Below are 24067 nucleotides of genomic sequence, written 5' to 3'. Positions count from 1 at the left end.
ATTCTGTGTAGGGATGTATTGTTATTGTTGATGACTTGGATAAATAAATCAAAGCGCGGTGAAATTTCTATTTTGTATGTATACAAAACCTCTAAGTAATGGCCTGCATGGTTTCGATAGAGGGAAGAATTGTATGCTTACTAGCCATACTTTATGCTTGAAACTTCTTAGAATCTTAGCTCAACTTGTAAATTTCATTTGTGATATCTTGTGAACAACATTTCCATTATGAAGCATGTTGTGTATCAAGTTGGCACATGGAATGAGCATGGTTATGCATTTGAAACATTGAGGGCTTAATTTATATTTTCACGATTCCTAAATTGCACACTTTTGGGAACTTAATTTCCATTTTTATACCTGAATTAATCCCCTTATAATGCTCTTTGTTAACATGTTAATAATCAAAATTTTCATTTTGGAGGTTAATACACGTAAAGATCTTTATGTGAATTGTTTACACTATTTACTTAACAAGTTGATGATAATTGTCATTCATACCAATTAGTCTGGGCTCCATTGCTTGGAGTTAGTCTTTAAAATTATTCTTCACCATTCACACATAAATCATTCATTCTAGTGACTGATTGGGCTAAGGTCATTTCATGTAATTTATGCTTTCAAAACTTTATAGCTTTCTCTTGTAGCTTCCTCAGCACTAATATTCAAGGATTTGACATCCACTTTCCTCTCTTGTTTTCAAAACGCTCGTTATCTTTATAAAATCATAAGAAATTAATAGTAGTTTAAGAAGTGATTTCTTGAGGCTGTAGTTTGTCCCTAAACTTGGGACTTTCTATAATCCGATCTCACATCTTTAATTTAGAAGCAAAAGGAGAGAGAATCTAATGTAGCAAGAAGACATTATTTAACTGAAAGAATAATAGGTTAGGATTATTTTTCTTTAGTCCCCAAAAGGTTTGAAAATTGCCATTTTATCTACCAAAAATTTTAATAAAAAATCCAAGCCGCTGTGGGATAGGTCCAAGTACCCAATCCTGTTGTACTGGAGCATTAAGAATTAAGATTGTGAGATTGGGACAACTGAAAGCGCTGATAGGTAACTCCTTAATCTCATTTGCGTCCGTTGTACTTTCTTTACCTTGTTCCACCTCTTTTCACTGTCTATTGTTCAAATAGCAGAGCTTCTCAAACTCAATCTGATTCAAAAAATACAATCAAATCATTCTTCTCCTGTTTTCTTGGTAAGAAATCATGTTGAGCAAAAGAGAGGAAAAGCAAGGATGGTCATTAACTATAAAAAGGTTAATGAAGTCGCTAAATTTGATGGATTCTTCATCCCTAATAGTTAATTGCTATTGCATAGAATTCGAGATGTCAGATGATTTAGCAAATTTGATGCAAAATCTGGATTCTGACCAATAAAAATAAAAGATGAAGAAAGTAAAAGGCTAACGACATTCAGCTATCCTAATGGAGGATATTATGAATGGAACATCATGTCATTTGGACTCGAAAATGCTTCACAAATATTCCAGAAATGGATGAATAGTATTTTTGGACATTTAATGTTTGTCGTCGTCTACATAGATGACATCCTTGTGTTCTCTAAAACTAAGGAAGAATACAAAGAACACTTGATAGCAGTAGCTCAGCTATTGCTCAATCATGGTATTATTTTATTCCCTTAAAAGATAACTCATATGAAAGAGTATCAAATTTTTAGGAAAAAATTAAGAGTGGTCACATTGAATTAAAGACACATTATCACAAAGATCAAAGAGTTTAAAGATAACTTTAAAACTCTGAATGATCTGTAAAGCTTTTTGGACTTTGGGCTCACTAAATTCTGGGAGGTGTATACCCAATTTCTCCGAAAAGATTATTTTCACTTCAGAATAAACTTACTGAAGAACAGAAGAAATATAAAGAGAAATAATAAGTGCGTGACCTGATGGGACACGGAAAAAATTAAAATTACACTCAATGATGAGCAATTATAAGAAATTGCCAACATCAAAGCGGAAATAAAGGAATAAAAAATCTTTTATCAGACACAGTCTAGGGATATATTGGTTATACAAAATGATGGCTCAGATACACATTGAGCCGAAATTTTGTTTGCACTTTCGCCTACGCATCCCCGCTCAAGATTGGTATCAAAGCCTGAATCAAGGGCAAATATCAGCCAATTGGATCTCGAAATATGTGCATATTGCTCTAAGAAATTTAAGAGACCAGAGAAAAATTATGTCACATATGATAAGGAATTACTGCTATTAAAAATACTAATAATTCCTTAAAGTATATTTATTATCATTCGAGTTCATTATTAAAATGGATAATCAAGCTGTAACACAGTTTCTCAAAAAAAGATATTTTTTAATTGAGAAGAACGTGCGGAGGATTAGATGGTCCATGGAGTTAGAAAACTATATTTATAAAGTTCGATATATTCCTAGAGTCACTAATATTGGTGCTGATTTTCTCCCTAGGCATGGCTAGTTCTTTTTCCAATAAGCCTTCGGATAAAGGCAAAGCACCTATTCTCCCTCAACTTGAGGTAAAGGAGCAAGTATGGATGAAACACTCCTACTACTACAAATATCTCAAATCCTCAATAAGTGTATAAATACAGACAATAGGGAACATGACATTGAAATTATGCTTGATTCCTTACTACTACGGGAAATATGGATATTGAGGGTTATCATGAAGTTATGAGGTGGATAGGTTTTATTGCAAACCTAGAAGAAGCTGCAAGTAGAAGAAAATATACATCAACTAGCTGAATATGTTAAAATAATTACGACACCTGACAATATATATATGAATGTCCACATTGCATCAGGTGCATCAAATACTGGCGAGATCCTCAAAAGAGAGGCAATCGAAAATAGTTTTGTTCCTGTTAAAGTTAAGACGAAGCAAGAAGCAGAAGAAAAAATAGCTCAAAGCAAGAAGCCTAATGCTCCTCAGGGACATTGGAAAAGACCTCTGCAATTCAAGGACATTGTAGTCAAAAACTGGCATAATACCAGTTTACCCGAAGCAATCTGCAATGCAGTAAATAATCTTTGGAAGAAATTATAAGAAATGCGAGTTTCACTCCCGACATTAATGCTTGTCTATGAGCATTAGAAAAAGTTATCAAGGAAAAGAATAGTAAGATTCAGGACCTTGAGAAAGAATACCACAGGTGCAAAAGCATAGTGAAAAACCTCATAAGCAAATCAATCTTGACAATGTCAAAGGCAATGAAAAATCAAAAAGAGCAAATGCAAGATTCTTTGGGTTCAAGCTCTAGAAATCTGAGATTAATTCTAGAGGAAATTAAAATCAAAGATCTGACAGTTACCAAGATTGATGACTTTGTCGAACTAGTCAACTATTTTAAGTTTGATATTTCAAAATATCAGGCAGAAAATTAAAGGACATGTTCGACAGTTATGAGCGCAACATGATTGATGATCAGGCAATGCTATCTTATTTTGAAAAGCTGAAAGATGATGGAATAAATCCACTATTCAAGAACAACTTTTAAAACTATCTTCCCCATATAGTTCGATATTTCCATCTACCCTATCAAATATGAAATAATGTTTATTAAGCAATTTAATATTAAAAATACATGTTTTCCTATAAACATCTTGACGATGAGGTTTAGGAATGGCTAATTTTAGACAGAATCTCTCCCCTTGGAGATCATGTATATCAGTTTCGGAAGACTATATCTTCACCTGATATACTGCTAGACTCTTTATTCATCATATAGATTTGAGGATAATTATAGTCCTCATCACCATCTGTATCTGATTCCGTTACTAATTCATAATAAGAATTATCGGAATCAATTTGGAGTTGGTTAACCTGTACAAGGTAAAGTCTTCAATGTCATCTATAATTATTTCATTTGTACCTTTCTTTTTAGGACATTCGTTAGCATAGTGGCCTATTTCTTAGCATATGAAACATTTATAGGTTCTTTTAGAGACTTAGGGTTTTACCACAAATTTTTTCTTTCCTGGAATCTTTCCTTTTTTTTCCAATTTTTATTTTATTGTCTAGAAAACTTTACGTTCTTCCAATTTTTCCTGGAATCTTTCCTTTTTTCCAATCATTCCTGGAATCTTTCCTGAAATGGGGCTCCCTTACCGAGGGTTCGAGCCTCCAAATCTGGTAGGAAGGATAGTATTTGAGTACATTACGTTCTTCCCATATCGCGTGTATAGTGAACTCGAATACTCTTTGAAATTTTTCTGTTTTTTCAAGTGTCTGACTACATTTATCAGGAATAAGGGATTTATATTCTTCTGGTCTAGTTTTGTAAAGATATAATTTATGTACTAGACTTTTTTGATATTTATGTTATGGGAGGGTATGAGCTCAAAACTGGCTAGTACCCATAGTCGATCATATTGATTTAATAGGACATGTGAAGCTGACTTGAACAATGAATTTACTCCATCATCTTTTAATTTTTCAAAATAAGATGGCATTGCCTGATCAACAATCAGGTTGCGCTGATAACTGTCGAACATGTCCTTTAATTTTTTTTTTGTTTGATATTTTAAAATATCAAACTTAAAGTAGTTGACTAGTTCGACAAAGTCATCAATCTTGGTAACAGCCAGATCTTTGATTTCAATTTTCTCTAGAATTGATCTTAGATTTCTAGAGCTTGAATCTAAAGAATCTTGCATTTGCTCTTTTTGATTTTTCATACCTTTGATATTATCAATGTTGATTTTTCCAATGCTGATAGATAAGCATTAGTGTGTTGAGTGGAAACTCGCATTTTTTGCAGTTTCTTCCAGAGATTATTTAGACATCTTCGAGTAAAACGGTATTATACCAATTTTAAACTACAATGTTCTTGAATTACATAGGCATTTTCCAATGTCCCTAGGAGCATTGAGCTTCTTGCTTTGAGCTATTTTTTCTTCTGCTTCTCACTTCATCTTGCCTTTAACAGGAGCAAAGCTATGTTCGTTGCCTTCCTTTTGAGGATATTTTCTTTTACTTGTATATTTTCTTCTACTTGCTTCTTCTTCTAGGTTTGCAATAAAATCTATCCATCTCATAACTTTATGATAACCCTCAATACCCATATGTTCCATAGTAGTAAGGAATCGGGCATTAATTTTCAATGTCCTATTCCCTAGTATCCGTATTTATATTTGTTCTCTTCATGATCTGAAGTTGTTTGCACTGTTTTAAAAAACCTCCGCCTAGTCCGCTTAGGCGTACGCCTAGGCCTAGACGGTACCTAGGCCTAGACGGTACCTAGGCCGCCTAACTAGCGCCTAACGTCTAGGCGGTATTTAGGCTGCCCACCTAGATATTACGAGCGTTTAGGTGAGCATTGTCTGCTTACGTGGATTGCACCCTGTAGGCATTGATTGCGATTTTATGTGTCGTAGCCTACACATCCTCCAAACTCCATTAACCTCCAAATATGAACACCTCCACTACCTCCTCCGACCTTCAGCAAAACCTCATCGACCACCACTTTAATGAAGAAAGAAAAAAAACGCCCAGAAACCGCTTAGGCGCCCACCTAGGCGACTAAGCGTTGGGCGCCAAGTCCGACGTCTAGAAGCGCTCAGCGTTTAATGTAACATTGGTTGTTTGTAATGCCATTTCTCTAATGACATCATGCATCTTCTATGCATACCAATAACACTCTTATATGTTCATTGTCAGGTTATAGTAAGCATGTTGCTTGTAGGCTTTCTATGAAAGCATCCTGAGTGTGAAGGCTCCTCTATGTCATTAAACTCTACATTTGTCAAATAAATTTAACCCCATCCAGTGCCTTTATGAATTCATATTTTTTAATATCGAAGATTTAGGGTAAAAAAGAGCAATAAAGAGAACACTCTCAGTAGCCTGCTATGGGAGGTTGTAGAGTAATGACATTCTTAGTTACTGGACAACAAGCTTGCCAATATGATTCTTCTTTGTGGATGTGTCTCGGTTAGAGTGCCAACAGTAAGCCGTCACACTCATTTACAAACTTTTTTCTGAAGCCAGGAATTAAAGGAATTATCCTTATCTGGTTTATTATGCCTATAGGATGTGGATCCAACTCTCAACAGATATAAATTTTCCCATAGGTCATCCAATAACAACTAGAAAATCTTGAGAAGTTGACTATAACATTGGCATGTAATTGCACATCCTTGTCCTCCTTCAATTGCATCTTCCTGGATATCTCTCTCTGAACCTTTTCTGGTGTTATCCTTTGATGCCACGATCCGGAGCACTTGATCTAATTGGAAATCTTTAACATAGGAGTTGATATCTGTGATTAGAATGGTACTCCAGACAACTCTTGAATGACACTGGCTATGCCATCATCTATGATGTATTGAAATTTGCAGTGCCACGATTTGACTCTTTTTGTCCTTGTTCTGTGAGTGCAATTGGCATCTCATCAGAGGTTAGAGGCAGCTCCACTAACACAGCATCAAAATGACCCTCATTGTACAAATCCTTCAAGTATATTAATGCATTCATCTGAATAACATACTTAGGCCAACAGTTGAAGGAGAAATCACGACAACACCTCCAACTTATTGTCTTGCAGTTGCTTATAATTTCATTGCCTTTTTGATCTGCTGTTGCTGTGCGCCAGAAGCAACCTTCTACTGGGTGTATTAGCTTTCTTCAGTGTTTCAGCTGTGCAATTTTTTCTCTTTATCATCCCCCTTTCCCTCAAATCCCACATGCTTTTTTGTCAGCTCTTTGACATGATTAGAAACCTTTGTAAGGTACTTAACAAGGTCGCTTGCTAGAGAATTTAGCAAGTGGTTCAGAAATGTGTTGGTTCTTTTGGCTATGGGAGCAAAAACGGGTAAAATGGAATTGTATTGGTAAATATTGATCAACTGATGGGAGAAGGGGTGAGTAAAGAAAAACTTGTTGCTTAGAGAACTAACAAGAATTGCCATCATAGACTCATTGTTTATATAGATAAAAAACAGTGCCTGAAAGTTATCAAGAGAGGATCTGAAAAAAAGAAAAGCTCGGTCTGAGCAGTCAAATAGTTGAGGTTTGAGGCGCAATTCAATTAAGCAGTCTCTCTCTAGAGAATAGAGAAGGAAAATCATAGGCTTAGACAACTCATGGAGCAGAGTGGTAGAATGAATTCCTACCATATAATTTACATCAAGCATGCTGCTCTTAGCCTGCTCCCATATTGATGTTGCTTATTGCTCAATGGTCAGAATAGTTGGGGAGCATGGCCTTCCTTTGCCATGGTTAAGACCACAATACCAGTTCGAATATAAAGATGTTAAAGTTATTATTACTAAGCACCACCTGCCTAGTTATTTATAGAACTATAGTCATCATCGCTGAATCGTTTATTTGATAATGCTATTCTCAAACTGTTTACATTATACATTGATCTTTAACTATTGACATTCAAGATAAATCAGAAAATACAATATCATGCTTTTGGTTAAATATATGTTTTTTTTAAAGATTGCTCCCATTGGAATCGATGCAAATCTGCTTCTTTTGCAGGTTTCCCTATTTGCAGTGTGGCGAGTTGAGTTTTGGATTGGACCCTAACCTGTCAGTTGCAGCAACCTGTGGGGTTTTTTGGTGAAGAGAGAAGGATGGTTGATTTTGTACCCCTTTTGTGTATTATACTTTTGAAAAGCAAATAGGAAGAGTTATATCTTTTTCTCTCTTTTCTTTGGATAAATAGAATTGCATGTTTTCTTGTATTCTTTTGGCATGTTTTATTTGTTGATCTGATTGTCATGGTAATTGATACAAAAAAGTGCTTCGAGGCATTATTGCTGTTCCTGAAATTTTGACTAGCTTCAAATAGGATTTGGATTTACAGACGTGGGAAAATGTTACTCAAAGCCTGTCAAGTTTTGAGTTCTTGAATGTGCGTTGGACGTAAGAGTTTAATTCTTTTGGTGTGCACTGTTTGCAATTTCCCCTCTGGTGTGTTTGGAAACTCCTTAAAATAGGGTCAAGTTTGATCCTGGATCTATTTTAGGGGAAATTGTGTTGGGGGGTAACAGCGAGCAAACATCGACCTAGTTTTTCTAATGCTAAATTTAGCATCATAAACTGGTTTTGTTTAAAACAGGACTAGCCACAGGATCAGCTTTGGTCCTGGTCTGGTTTTAGGGTGATTGACGAACACACCCATGCTTCTTAAACGCAAGCAGGTTGAGCTGATATTCTTATCCTTCTTGTTCTTTTATTTGTTTTACTCTGGATTCCCTAATGGCAAAAGCTTGTATATCACAAGAATAATCCTTTTGAGTCTCCTCTCAATGAGACGCCGTCCCGCTGTTTATTACCATAATCCATCTGTATTAATAACCGTAACCTATACAAAATTCTCAAGGCAAACATCAATCAATTGCAAACTGTATATGTCACATGCCAATCCAAACACAACAACCCACCAACTACCTTGTGAATTACTCGGTTGCATGATCAAACTGTATATATACTAAAGTACAAATCCAAACACAACAATCCACCAACTACCTTGTGAATTACTCGGTTGCACGGTCTGACAAATAAAAGCATAGAAAGTTGGAGGAAAAACTCGTCACCAATTACATCACAACCCGTGCTTAATTAGCATTCGGCAAGTCAATGCTGGAACTTGAAATCGGTCCAAATCCGACCGCTTGGTCAACAAGAAACCTAGTCCAAAGTTTTGCTGCACAAACAAGTCCAACGAACTTATAAATACCCACAAACTTCTCATTTCAATAATATCATACACAGTACAACGTCTCGTTTCAATATTTACCTCTTTCGTGATGAATTCTCAAAGGAAATTTGTGATTTTGATGGTTAGCTTATTGTTATGGATGGTTTTGACCATGGAGTTTGCGGATGCTAGGCCGGCGCCCGAGTGTGTAAACGGGCGGGCGAATATTTTGGCGTACCCGAACCCGGATGCATACGAGAAGATGAGGTCGACGTTGTCGCGTTGGATGGCGAGGTTGCCGGCTGGGCCGAGCCCAGATGGCCCGGGACACTAGAAGATGATTGCGCTGTACGTTACAGATGAAGTTTAAGAATTAATTAAGATGCTGTCAATATTGTTAAAAGGATTTTTTTTCAATTATTTTTACTTCTTTTCCTTTTTTTCTATCTTTTTTTTGGAATGGATTTGTAGTAATAATTTTGACTATTCATTTGTATGTTATAGTTTTTTTTGTTTTGTAACCGTTAATTCTCTTCTGAAGATTGAGACCTATGAGTTCTAAGTTTTGGCTGTCCTTTTGTAAATAGTTGTTCTTAAGTACTCGAGCGTTCATTATTTTAGCTGCCAAGTTTGTGAAAACCAGCTCTTTCAAGTGTGAGAACATCTCTGTGGTTTTTTTCCCGAGTTTGACACGTTTCTTTAGTTTTTCCAAGAGCATAGATGCTCTTAGAACCGCCTGCATACAAGCAAGCGGTTCTATGTCTCACATGTGAAAAGTTGTAATTTTCTCTCCCTATGTGTGTGGTTGTGAGGGCATTTTGTAGTCTTTTTTTCAAGTTTGATATATTTCTGAAATTTTTCCTACAATGTGGATCCTCTTAGAATCATCCGCCTGCAAGCAGACAGTCTTGAGCCGCACATGTGAAAAATAGTGATTTGCCCTCCTCATATGTGGCTCAAAACCACCCGTTCATGTGCGGACGATTCTTAGATGATCCCTATTCTTTTTTCTAGGTGGGATGACATTTCTAGTGTCCTAAAAATGTGAACTCATAAACGTTTCTCTTAAATTAGTAACATATTTATTTTTTAGGTGGTACTAAGATTGAATTAATAAAAAACCGTGTTAAATCCTAAATTATGAAAATTAAGTTCAGACTTAAAATTAATTATGAGAGGACAAGTGATGCGTCTATATGACACTCAGTGATCTTAATTGGACCCCCAAGAAAATGACATGTGTCACTTTGTTCCATAGTTAATCTCATAAGTACATTCTTTGTCCAAAATGGAATCCTTCCTAAATTAGTTTAATTTGTTGTGTACAAACAAATTCGGAAAGAGATGGGAAACTCATGTGGGATCCACGGGTAGAAAAAGAAAGAAAAAGGTTTAACTTAAAAGTAGCAAAAATAGTTTAGAAAATTTTAGCTCAAAAAAAAAAAAAATCAAAATTAACACTCCAAACTCACATCCAGTTTCATGAGTTGCATGAGCAAAAGAACGGAGTCACCTCCCTCTTGGAATCATCAGCCCCTGAAGTTCTGAAGCACGGGTTATCCGCGGCCGCATCGAGAAACGCCTACCTTAGCAGCTGTCGCCGGCCAGCTGGTTTATGATTGATCCCCTTACCTTATGGGTTGGGCTTTATTTATGGAGGGAATTTTGCAATAGGGAAATTTTGCAAAATAGTCTATTTTGCTAATTATTTAGCAAAATAGACCGTTTTACTAAATAATTAGCAAAATAGACCTCTTTTGAAAAAAAGTGATCGATTTTAAAAAATAAGACTCAGAAAACATACGGGACTACTAGTCCCGTATGTTTAGGGCCAACTTAATCACTGATTAGTGACTCAGAAAACATACGGGACTAGTAGTCCCGTATGTTTTCTGAGTTCATCTCAATGTTTTGTGAAAATTTCTGAGTTTACTAATCCGTGATTAAAACATACGGGACTACTAGTCCCGTATGTTTTCTGAGCTGTTTTGCAAAATAGACCTCTTTTTGGCCTGTTGGCCAAAAAGAGGTCTATTTTGCTAATTATTTAGCAAAACGGTCTATTTTACTAAATAATTAGTAAAAACGAACTATTTTGCAAAATTTCCCTTTGCAATATTATGGGTGCGCATGACTTTAGTTGACTCTGCTCAGTTTTTGAACCTTTGATGTAATTGGGTAGACAAGGATTAGCGTCAGCATCACACTAGTTAAAAAGGTTTAGCGTAGTGATTGCATCTCCTGTGTTCGTCATTTGTTGTATCGAAATAATACTACCAGTCCCGTATGTTTCGAATGGTCTGTTTTGCAAAATCGGTCTCTTTTTGGCCTGTTGGCCAAAAAGAGGTCTATTTTGCTAAATATTTAGCAAAGCGTTCTGTTTTGCTAAATATTTAGCAAAATAGGTCTATTTTACAAATTTTTCCTTAATTTTTTCAGATGTAAGAGCATTTCAAAAAATTTTAAAAAAAGTGTCTCACAATGATCAAAAGGACCGCTTTTAATATGTTCTATAGATTATTTGTGTAATTACTGCTTCCATAGAGATTTAGAAATATAGGCTTTGGAGGAGTTGTTTTTACGAAACCTTTTGCTCATAAATACACGAGTGTAGCAAACTGATGCTCATTATTTTAATGTGATCATTGCACCAAATAACACCGAAGAAGGATGAATGCATTTTTGTACACAAATGCAATATTTTTCCAGTTCGTAGCTATCACGGGAACATGACTTTGGAATGTCGTAGTTAAAGTTGAAGTCTGATGTCTTCCAAATCAGGATGCTATCTGGTGAAGCTTTTGTAAAGAGAGAAAAGAAAGTAAAGTTTGAAAATCAACTTAAAGTTAGAAGACCAATCTTTCACATTAGTACTTAAAACACTGAAACCGGACGATATTTCGTGCATTAGAATTAGGCGGAGCTACTACAGAATTAAACATCTGATTGTGAGAGTCATATTAGGATCTCCCAACCATCCAGATTACCGACGGTGGTTTGAGCCACTTGCATTCCATCGTGAGCAATTGTACCCCTTGGAATTTTATTGGGTGTATACCTCATACATATACATGCGTTATATTTCCTATTGATATATAACATTTATACTGCGCCCACTTAAGATTTAACACTAATAGGACCCAACTAATTAGGCCCAATTGCCATTACTAGGCGAATATCCATTACTAAACCCAATCCCCATTTAGTGAAGCCCAACCCTTATCCTATCTCTAATCAAATTCGGAATTTTCATCTCTAATTACCGATACAGTGTAAAATAAAAAATCGGAAAAGAAAACACGCATAGGGATGGCTCGCTGCCATTTGAAAAGGACCAAGGCAGAATCAACATTTTGGAGACAAATATTAGGTAAACCCTCTAATTTCTTGACTTTATATGTTCAAATTATCTTCGCATAAGGTTACACAAAAAGAATTGCATTACATTTGTGTTTGAGATACTTTTGACGGGTTTTAAAGTCTAAGGCCCCGTTTGACAAAGGGTTAATGAAGATGGGTTAAATAGAAGGATTAATGTACTTAGCCCATTTGATAATCCGAAGGACTAAATTATTAACCCGTTAAATAAGTTTTATTTTAGCCCTTATGATCAGTTTTAGTGTTTGGGAATAACAATGATTTTGACTATTTTCTTTATAATTAGAAGGGTTAACTCTTATTCCATCTAAATAGGAGTATTAGTAAACCCCTCATTTTGAGGGGTTAACTCATTTTAACCCCTCTAGAGGGGTTAACTTAACCCTTCTATATTTTTTATGTTTGGCAAATTATGGATGGTTAACTCACTTTAACCCTTATATAGATTTGTTGTGTTTGGCAGGTTAAGAAGGGGTTAAGTCTCCTTAACCCCTCACTTAACCCTTTGCCAAACGGTACCTTAAGGTTCTAAGATGCAAAGGAACTATTATCAAAGTTAGGTGTTTTGACTTCTTATTTCATTACTTGTTTATTTTTTATTATTATTTATAATTCATATAACATAGTTGAATTAATAGTTAGTAAATAATTGTTTGCAGTTCTTGTTAAACTAATATTATGATTATCCATCAACCTGTTAGTGGAATATTTATTTTCTACATTACCATTTATTTATCTCAATTTGTATTAAGAGTTTATTTAATTTTAACTATACATAAAATTACTTGGTCGTATATTTTCTAAATAGGCCATGATAAATTTGTGAAAAGAAAACCAAATTTCAGAACAAGGGCAATGACAGGTACAAGGAAAGGGGCAATCATCTACTTCTAGAGAACATAATTAACCACCAAGACAATTTCGAGAGTTTCTTTGAAGCAACAATGGATTGAGCTAAATTTAAGTAAACTTCCAAACGATCCTAGAAAACGAGAAAGAATATAGTCCTACCATCCAAGTGATCGAGATATGACACGTAGAGAATATTTTCAAAAGAGATCTTGCCAACATTGCAATCATACTCTTCTTCCACGTACAAAAATCGAAATTGTCTCGTGGAAATTTTGTACTTTTTGGTTTAATGAGTTCGTAAATTGGTTGGTGCTTCCAAAGAGCGGCTACAGAGGATGAGAGATGTGGATGAGAAGCATTATATATTACATGAAGTCTCAAATTTTGGAAACTGTTACAACATTAAAATTAATTTAGAAGATTACTAGTTTACACCATTATTGTGTTGAGCTATTTTATGCCATTATCAATATGCAACTGAAGGAGCTCAATATGATTGATTCAATATGGTTGAATCCAGATAATAGTTTTGCAGCTTCTGACTAGAAAAAGTACCTATTTGACTTGCTCAATTTTATCCTACGGAGTTCTCCTCCGGTAAGCTTATGGCACTTGATAACCAACTCGACATTTTCAGAGTCGAGGGCAATTGTCGACCCTGCAAATTAAGAAGTTGGTGAAAACATGGAGAAATCTTGCATATCCATTAATACATTTGATTGTCAAGTTAGCATTACTTTTACCTGTTGCTATAATAACTGCATAAAGAGAACTTTCAGCTATGAAAATCATGAAAACTCGATTGCGCAATAAAATGTGAGATGGTTGAAAGAAGGCTGAGTTGTTGTCACCGCAGAAAAAATTTTATTCCCCATCTCATTATAAATGATTCAATCATCTCCTCTGATAGTGATATTAAGCTATCTTTCCTTTCCTTTTTTTTCTAATCTATACAGCAAACCACCTGCCTCTAGCTTGAGACCCAACTGGAATCTCTTATACCCTTCAGGCCTCCTAGACTTAGCCTCCCTCGATCTCCCCTTCTCCCAACAAGAAATCACTGAAGCAGTTTTTGGCCTTCACCCTGACAAATCCCCAGGACCAGATGGCCTTCCTATTCTCTTTTATCAAAAGTTTTGGCCAGTTATTAAATCTGATGTCTTCGACTTCATTCAAGGTCTATTCTCTCACCCCCAGTCTCTCCACAACATCAACTACTCCCATATCTGCCTCATCCCCAAAAAGGCAGATGCTTTTTCCCCCAAAGATTTCCGGCCCATAAGCTTGATCAACAACTCATGTAAGATATTTTCTAAAGTCCTGTCTAATAGGCTTAGAAAAGTTCTCCACTTGCTTATAGACAACTCTCAATCTGCCTTTCAAGAAGGTAAATCCTCCCTGGATTCTTTTCTGTTAGGCCACGAAATGATAAATTTCTGTTCTTCTGGGAAAAAAGAGGTGTGTGCCATTAAAGTTGATTTTTATAAGGCTTTTGACTGTGTCGACTGGTCCTTTCTCCTTTCCCTTCTTGAAGCCAGAGGCTTTGGCCCCAAATGGTGTTCCTGGATTCACCATATCATTTCATCCTCTAAATCTGCCGTATTGGTCAATGGCTCCCCAACCTCTTTCTTCAAATGCTTCAGGGGTCTCAAGCAAGGAGACCCCCTCTCCCCTCTCCTCTTCCTGCTTGTGACGGATGTCCTCAGTAGGATGCTTAAATGCAGTGCAGATGCAGGTGACCTTTCCGATCTCAAATTGAAAGGTAAACTCAATTCCATCAGATCTATTCAATTTGCGGACGACACCCTGATCTTCTCCAGGGCTAACTCCTCTGATATGGTAACTCTCAAATCCATTCTTTCAATTTTTGCCAGCATTTCAGGGCTTTGTGCTAACCCTCAGAAATCCAATCTGTACTATCTTGGGAAAATCCCTCATAAAGGCAATTTCCTGGCTGAAACCCTCAACTGTGCAGTCGGTACCCTCCCTTTCTCTTATCTGGGTCTCCCCCTGAAAAGGGGATCTCTATCCAAAAGAGAGTGGCAACCTCTCCTAGAATCTTTTAAAAAAAAGCTATCTTTATGGAAGAACAAAACTCTTTCAATAGGAGGCAGATTAACATTGCTGAACTCAGTGCTCTCCTCTATTCCCCTTTATTACATGTCTTTCTTCAAGTTGCCGATATGGGTCTCCAAGGCCATTGATAAAATCAGAAGAAATTTCCTCTGGAATGGCAGCCACAGCTTCTCTAGATCCAAGTGCCTCATTAACTGGGGTATAGTATGTAAACCCAAAGTTGAAGGTGGGCTTGGGGTGATTGATATCCCCTCCTTTAATTCAGCCCTCCTCTCCAAATGGATCTGGAAAATTTGGGATAGATCATCATTCCTCAGTGAAGTGTTTTTTTCTATATATTCCAAACATGGAGCTAACCCTTTTGCTAATCATCCGAAGTTGGCACACTCAAGATTTTTCCAGGACCTTCTCTCAGCTCAATCCACTTTCTTCAGCATTGTCAGATGGAATGTCGGTAATGGTACTTCGAGCAGTTTTTGGCATGACAAATGGGCAGCAGCTAACACCCTTAGCAGCCTCTTTCCCCATGCTTACAAGCTTGCCTTCTCGAGTAATTGTAGCATCAGTTCGCAAGGTAGATGGGCATATGGTTCATGGCTTTGGCATCCTATTATTAGAAGGGGATCTTCCCCAAGAGAGAGGGATGATGTTATTCATCTCCACTCCTTCCTAGAACATCTATCTCCAGGTGGCCCATCCGAACAAGACTCCTTATGGTGGCCTCTTCACCCATCGGGCGCTTTCTCTGTAAAATCCCTTTACTCTTTTACTTCTTCAGGGGGTTTTAAATCCCAGTTTTTCAAGTTAATATGGAAATCCAACATTCCCCTTAAGGTAAAAATCCACCTCTGGATCATCTCTAAAGGGAAATTGAATACCAAAGATAATTTGATCAAAAAAGGTTGGAGCGGTGATCCAAGTTGTCCATTATGTCATCGGGAGACGGAGTCCCATGACCATTTATTTATACACTGCTCTTTTGCTCATGAAGTATGGAATCACCTTCTCCCACATTTCCCAGCAAACTGCTGGCCTTTAAACATGGAAAAGCTGCTGTTGCTCTATCAATTACCCAACATTTGCCTGAATATCAAAACCTTTTGGAAGATCTTGTTGCCTTGTTTCTGTTGGTGGATATGGTTTACAAGGAACTCTTTAATTTTCAGAGATACTCCCCCTAACTCGCTATTAGCTGCATCTAATATTGCGAGATTCTCACTTTTCTGGACAGGTGAAGAAGATGACAGGACGGCGAGGAGGCTTCGTAGGGCAGCCCTTAATCTCGGCCTCCAGAACCTAGCGAAGAAGTCTTCCTCAGGGGATGCAGGGGAGAGCCTCCGCAGCAGCTAACATCTGTATCCTGAGTGGCATTCAAGACATGCTTTGTTGACTTTGGGTGTTTTTTTGTTCCCTTTTGGTTAGGGGCTATCAGTGCCAAGCATTTACAGTCTCTTATCAGTATTGTAGTGTTTTCTATGATCCTTATGAAACGTTGTCTATTTTTGGTTTCCTTTTGCCTTCTTTAGATGATGGAATCGGTTGGTGTGGTGTGGTAGGTGACGACTATGGTCCGCTCCCTACCCACCTCTCTCACTGATCTCACCATCATCTAGAGAAGAAGTATGTACATTCTTCTATCTTCTATTAATATATTCAAATGAACAGGATACCTCACCCTGTTTCTCAGGTTCAAAAAAAAAATGTGAGATGGTTGAATGATTGTTTGGTTACTTGTATGGAGAAAGATGTTGTTTATGCGATTGAAAATGAGTTGATCATATAAAGATTCCAGAATATGAAAACTCATTGAGAACAACTATAAAGGCCTTCCTTTTGATGTTGGAGTTTATTAATGAACCTATATAAATGGATTTATAAATATTTATTCATTTACACTTTATTTCCCCCCACTACCCCTCAGGTCTGGCTTCTCCACTAAATTACTACTCTTGGAGGAGGAGAGCAAGCCTGTGATAGGTAGTATTGAGTGCCATTTGATAGCTTCGCAAGTGGACTGATTACAATCACAACATATATAATGTAACTAGGGGTTATTTTACCTAGTTGCAAGTATTTGTTTTGCTGAGTTTGCATGCATCAGTTGGAGTTGCAACAATTAATGGTACAAAATCCTCTTTAAATATTTGCAGTGACGACTCCCGTGAAAAATGGTTGAAAGTCATTGTGAGTGACGATTCAGTTATACGCAAGATGGGAAGAGCATTGATCAAATTGAACCTGAATAAATCGACTAAACCAACAGAATCTTGACGCTTCAATTCAATTTTTAAATATGTTTGGCTCGGTTCGGTTCAATTTTCAAATTGAACCGAATGATATATTTCTCTGGTCACTTCTCTAACACATTTTCTTTCTTTTTTTCTTTTTTTTGAGAGAAAAACAAGGGGTATTCCATGTTCATTAGAAACAAAAGTATGTTTACAAAAAAAGGATACGAACTGTACCATATAAATTAGTAGATAGAAAGAATAATTTCTCTTGCTAGGGATGTAGGACCTTCTTCTTACAAATATCCATGAAGATGAAGAGAGGGCCTTGCCGTCATTCACCGTTGACATGGATGTAAGCAAGAACCAAAGTCAGCCATACATTTGGTCAAGAGAAATTAAGTTTTCTATAGACTAATTGAAACTAACAACATAATACCAAAAATATGATATGTACAGACAGTGGCGTAGCCAGGAATTTTGTTTGCCCTGGGCGAAAATTCTCCAAAGCAAAAAAAAATAAACAAACTAAGAGTGCTTTGATTAGATATTGATAAAAAAGACAAAGTTGTATCATACACATTCAAAATATGAGATACAAAAATTAACAAAAGTATCTATCTAAGTCGAGCTCTACGAGTATGTCGTGAATCAAACTCCTCTACTATTTCTTCTGTGTCGAGGCTGGAAGTAATTTCTTTTTCAATATAAAGTATCATGTTATTAGCAAGCATTTCATCACCCATCTTGTTGCGCAATGATGTTTTTATGAGTTTCATTGCTGAAAATGCTCGTTCCGTGCTTGCAGTCGAAACAGGCATTTTAGCTTGAAAAATTAATAGATTGTTATTAGGATATTAAAAGAACTAACAGGCATAAATAGAATTAACAACAGAATTAACAGATACAGAACTAACTAAAAAGAAGACAGAACTAACAGGAAACACCACAGAACTAACAGGAAGTGTCATAGAACTAACATGAGGGTGAGGGAGCTGGAGGAGGGCGTACCAGTCGAGGTCGAGCCTAAAACGTTGTGCAATCCAGGGCATCAAACTTCTTCAACCAGTATTGTTGAAACCTCTGCCTTGCATACTCTATTATAAACAAATAAACAATGTCAATATCATTCACATGATCCTGCAAAAATATTTTTTTTTAATATATAGCTTGAGCTTAGATTGAATTAACCGACTTTTATAAAAGAGAGTGGTATAATACTTGGCTTACCAAAATTTTACCCCATAGTCCCCCGCAGGGCCCGCACAAATGGCTTGCAAGAACGTACTTCTCAATGTTGAGTCCGGGAGGCGAGGAGGAGGTCGATTCCGGCGAGGACTTGGTCGTGGACTCAGGGCGGTCGTCGTCACTCGTCGGAGAGCTTGGGATCGGCGTCGACTGGTTGAGGGCTTGCTCTGGGAGGCGACTGGGGGCGGTCGTCGGACTGTCGGAGTCTCGGAGAGTGGGGGCGGTCCGCGGTCGTCGACGGAGTCTTCGGAGAGGGGATTTGCGATCGTCGAACTGTCGAAGCCTTCTCGGAGAGGGGATTTGCGGTCGCCGACGGAGTCTCGGAGAGGGGATTTGCGGTCGTCGGAGTCTCGGAGAGTGGGGGCGGTCGTCGGAGACTCGAAGGCTCGAAGCCCTAGCTTTTTTTTGGCCCCTTTTCTATTCTCTGCGCTTCGTTTCGAAATATTGGGATTTGGGGGACAGGGGGAGTCGGGAGAAAACCGAGAAATAAAAGGGGTGGGGCGCTGATACGTGGCCAAAAAAATTAAAATATTAAACATATTAAAAAAAAATCATTTTCTTGCCCTGGGCAGCTGCCCAGGGCAAGTTCAACGTAGCTACGCCTCTGTGTACAGACGACATCTTAAACTACTGAAAATAAACCGATATTTATAAGCTAAACACTGTTGCTCCGCAAGATTGGTCTTTCTTCTAACAACACATACTCTTTCTTGCCGAGACAAATTAATTCTCTCTATTTGCCAAGTACAGTCGATATATTTTGTTACTAGTTGTGGTGCTTTAGCAGAGAGGAAGAACTGCAGAAGATATCATATTTGGCACTTAAAAACTGAGAATCGGCGTATTCCATGCACCTAGCTCGACCCAGGACTAGCATAGGTCAAGCCCAGATCAAGCTGGCTAGCTACACCACGGTGGGCTGGGCTCCATCCATGGGTTTGAATTTAAAATAATAATAATAATAATAATTAAGAGAGCCATTGGCTCTCCATTTTTGAGCTTACATGCTAAACAGTGGGGATGTAATAATGTAAAATTGTATAGGTATAGGTGTAAAACAATATTTTACTTTTAATGTTATGTATATAGGGTGTGTTTGGCAATCTTGTAAAATTGGGTAATGACTGAACCTGACTCAATTTTAAGTGGTTTCTTGTTTGGCAAATGAGAGGGCTAGAGCTGACCTAATGTTTTGTAGCACAAAATTGGCCGCTAAACCAGTTTTCTTTAGGACCAGAGGGGGGCTGGTCCAAAAGAAAACTAGCTCAGCACAAAACTGGGCAGGACTCATCCTAGACAGTTTTGTATAGTTTGCCAGACACACCTATAGAACAGGGACATCAGTGCATAAGAGGTATACAACTTTTGACATACTAAAAGTTATAAAGAGAAAATTTAAGCACTTATGGATTTTATCTCTTTGTGTCAAGTTTTCTTGTAGTATACTTCGCATTTTCCTGCTCTTTATGTATTAATTTTAGCGCAGGTAAATTGTAACTACTCCCACCATGAGGGAAAAGTAACAGTGGGGCTCATGCTATTAATATCGCGCTGTTCACAAAATACAAGTCGCCCAGCTCGGGCCCTGCCTTCGTGGGGCGCAACCATGGGTCGATGTCCGGTCCGATTAGAGCAGGGCGGGTTCCGGGCCAAGCCAAGCTGGGCCAGGGAAGCCCACAGCCCACTCTAATTGTACAAAATGATTCTGACGATCGATACGGAGATGAAATTAAAGAAGGCTGTTTTCTGACTAGAATTCAATCATGTCGGCTTCGTCATTGAGGGGCTGTTCGTTTGGCCATTTTTTTTGGGAAATCAAAGAATAGGAAACCTATTTCCTATAATATTTGTTTTGAGGTTGTTTGGTTGGTTTAAAAAAGAAAGAAATTGTAGAATAGGAGATAAGATGAGATGAGTTGTCAACTTATTATTGGATGATGTGAGTGATTTTAAAAAAAAATTGTTTTGAGGTTGTTTGGTTGGTTAAAAAAAATAAGGAAATGAATTGGAGGTATATTATTGGATGATGTTTTGAGGTTGTTTGTGTTTGGTTCGTTTTTAAAAATAGGAAAATAGATGAGATGAGATGAGTTGGAGGTATATTATTGGATGATGTGACACATACTTAAGGAAACCAATTTCTTGTTTTTTTTTGAGGAAATGGATGGAAAGGAATGTTTAATGAGATGAGATGAGTTGTCACAATATTATTGGATGATGTGTGTGATTTTTAAAAATGGGATAAGATAAGTTGTGATGAGTTGGATGATGTGACACATTTCTTGTGTTTGGTTTATTTTTAAATGTAAGAAAGGAGATGAAATGAGATGAGTTGGAAGATAAAAATAATATTTTATTAGATGTTGTGGGTGAGTTTTAGGGATGGAAATGGATAAAAATATTATTTTATTGATTTCCTTGTACCGATTTCCTTTTCTTGATTTTTAGGAAACCAACCAAACGGGCCGAAAGGAGATCGTTTGTCGAGTTGAAAAGGTCCAAGACTTCGAAGTTGCTTAAGAGCCCGTTGTCTCATATTTATGACATAAACAGTTAACGTGTACAATCCAATGTGTGTATTTTGAGCGGTTGAGAGATTTCAATGTCCCTTTCACAGTCTTCGATTTGATTCCCGGTTGGGTTATTAGAAAAAATAAACGGGTAAAAGTAAATGAACACGTAATTAACTGTAATCCAATCTAATACAAGCTCTATTCTCATGCATATATAATCATTCACTATTATTCTCTCTAAGTAGCCATCACACAATGATCTAGCAACAAATACTATTTCCTACCGTGACACCAAACTGTTAGAATATAAAACTATAATCCTCAACTCTCACTATGACTTTTAGATTTTGGTATAATGAGTAAGAACTTGAACATGATATATATCAGAGCAACCCAGATTCAAATCCTATCATCCATGAATTTAAAGAGGGTTTTCTATAAAATCGAATCCGCAACGTGAGTCACTATAACTTCAAAGTTTTGTTATAATTAAGGGTAAAGACTTTAACACAACCTAGCTCCCAACAATCTTATACTACCTCATCAATGCATGTTCACAATAGCTAGCCATTAAGTCCTTTTTTATTTTATTTATTTATTTAGTTTTTTTTTTTTTTGAGTGAAGAAAGATGAAAGCAATATGCTTCAATGATTTTAATAATAGTTAAAATGCACTCTTTCTCTTATTCATTTTATTCTCACATCCACGTGTATATCCAAACTCAAGGACATACAATTTATTCGCTACTGCATGTGTACGATCACACAATCACAGCCATGCATCTAGCAACTGAGATTATTCCCCGGAGAAACACCAAACTGCTGGCAATACTGCTTATAATACGCAATCCTCTGATTCACAGCGGCAGGCGCCTTCCCACCGCACTCAACAGCACCATTGATGGCTCTGATCGTAGCACCGAACCCTTGACCGGAAACAATGATCTGGTGCACGTTAGCGTTGAACCAGTACCAGAGAGCAGACTTGAAGGAGATGACGTTGTTGTTGCCGACGGTCTCGGGGCTGTTGAGGCCGTCGAATCCGATGCTCTTGCCGGCGGGGCCGTAGTTGTAGTTCCAGGAGATCTGGAGTGGGCCCCGGCCGAAGTACTTCTTGCTGGGGTTGCAGGGCCACTGCGTTTTGCTTGGGTCGCAGTAGTTGTGGGATGCGCCGTTGATCTCGTCTATGTAGCAGAAGTCTGCATGCAAGAGAAAGAGGATGATCGATAGGCGACAAATTAGCTATTTAATTAGGGTTTTTCTATAGAGTGCTCATGGGTATTCTATAAGAGAGGAGAGAGATAATTAGGGAGGCGATCCCAATACAAATCAGTTGGGCCCCCTTTCCAATCATCTCTCTCTATATCTCTGATCTCTTATAGCTAGAGTGCCCATGGACACTCTATAGAAAAACTCATTTAATTATACATGTGGGCTGGCCCCTTGTCGTAACCTAATTGCAGATAGGCTCTTATAATAGTTCTATTTGTCTGTCTGGTTCCGATAGAGAGGGGACCTTTTCGTAACTCCTTTAGGAGTAAATAAATACAGCTCACGCAGGGATATACACGCCCTTAGGCAAATAATAGTGCAGTGGTTATATAACTTATATTCGTAGGTAATAGAATTATAGGAGGTCTATTTACAACTGGGTGACTGGAGCCCATCCACTATTAACCCAACGTTGTAATTGGATAAATTACAAGTAACTTCCTTCACTTATATCCCAAAAAAAGGCTCTAAAGGTTCAACAATGAACTTCTTATATGTAATTGTCCTTTAAAAAACTAGGTCTAGATGGCTGATCCGATAAGAACCCTGGCCTTTAATTAAAACAACGATGCTACCTACTTTTGTGCCATTAGCAAATAAATTTGGACAACTACGAAACAAAAAGGGTCAGCTAATTAATAAAAGTATAAATAAATAAATAAGTAAAAACTCACATCCGGTCTCATGGGTGACGTGAGCAAAAAAGGCGGCGATCTCCCTCTTAGAATCATCAGCAGTCCCCGTCGTCCCGAAAGCAGGGTACGACCCGACGGCGTTCAAAAACGCCTGCCTCGTGTAGAACGCTTTACCGGCGCAGCTGGCCGCAGCCTGGGCTTTGATCCCGTCGAAGAACGCCGGCGTCACAATTGCGGCGACCGAACCTCCGCCGCCCAACCCGCCGGGGCCTTATTATAGGCACGGGCCGGACTGGCATCCGTTCACCGCAGTAAGGTGTGCCGGTCCGCAGTAGCCCGTACTTGCTGCAGCAGAGACCAGGTCGGCGCACCGCAGTTCTGGGCTCGGGTTTGCGTCGGTAGGAGGCAAGCTAGGGTTATGGTCAGGGCTACGACGAGTGTGCTCATTTTGGCAGACATTATTTTGTTGGTTCTTAATTAATAAATTGTGGTGATCAAGCACGCGGTATTTATAGAGGAGGAGGGCGGTTGGGTTGAGGGCTCCACGACGAGAAGGAATTGTTAGAGATGTGGGTTTAGATGATGTTTTTTTTTTTAATTATTAAATGGAGAATTTGTGGAGGGTTTGCAAATACTGTTCAAGGTTCGCTAGCTAGGGTTGGCCGATGTTTTTTAGTCGAGGAAATTAAGACTTCTAACGCGTCACTTCTTCTTGAAGCAGCCTTAATTATTTGTTGCACGTGATCTTTGACGCTTACGATATTTTCAGATAAATTATTATAATAATCCTCTAAAAGAGACATCGGCCTAAACATGGGAGTGACGTCGACACTGAGAAATATTAACCCACGTGTTGGGAAAGTAACAGTACAACAAGATTTTTTCCTTCTTTGTGATCAGATGAGAACAAATAATAGAAGAGAAAAATAGAGAAATACAAAGAGAAATTGCACACACAAGATTTACCGAGGTTCAGCTCAAATTGAGCCTACGTCCTCACCCGCCCCCTTCTTCACCGTTTCCACTGTAATCAAATAAAAGCTTACAAAAGGTCTTCTCTCAAGTTGGTATAACTTAAATTGAAGATCACATTCTCTCAAACTCACTTGATCGGATTACAACTTTCTCTCAAACTCACTTGAGGATTACAGATTTGTATGTGGTTCTTCTTCTTGCTTCTTGTTTTCAACCTTCACCATCTCGATC

General features: G+C 37.8%; 2 long non-coding RNA genes and 1 pseudogene across 2 annotated transcripts in view; 1 reads left to right on the top strand and 2 right to left on the bottom strand.

The window, feature by feature from the left end:
- LOC109830149 overlaps nucleotides 1–7787 on the top strand; it is an 8098-nt gene extending 311 nt beyond the window's left edge. Inside the window, exon 2 of the long non-coding RNA XR_002244214.1 lies at nucleotides 7495–7787. This is a non-coding gene — a long non-coding RNA (uncharacterized LOC109830149). The remainder of the gene's footprint in view (nucleotides 1–7494) is intronic.
- Nucleotides 17652–19026, bottom strand: LOC109830148. The gene is made up of 3 exons (XR_002244213.1): nucleotides 18424–19026; nucleotides 18205–18290; nucleotides 17652–17695 (listed from the first exon to the last, which is right to left on the bottom strand). It is a non-coding gene; the product is annotated as an uncharacterized LOC109830148 (long non-coding RNA).
- LOC109830147 lies at nucleotides 21585–23352 on the bottom strand (annotated as a pseudogene).

Source organism: Asparagus officinalis, chromosome 2, assembly GCF_001876935.1.
Source record: "Asparagus officinalis chromosome 2, Aspof.V1, whole genome shotgun sequence".
Lineage (NCBI taxonomy): Eukaryota > Viridiplantae > Streptophyta > Magnoliopsida > Asparagales > Asparagaceae > Asparagus > Asparagus officinalis.
The sequence above is the reverse complement of the archived record's forward strand: the minus strand, read 5'-3'. Positions and strand labels throughout refer to the sequence as shown.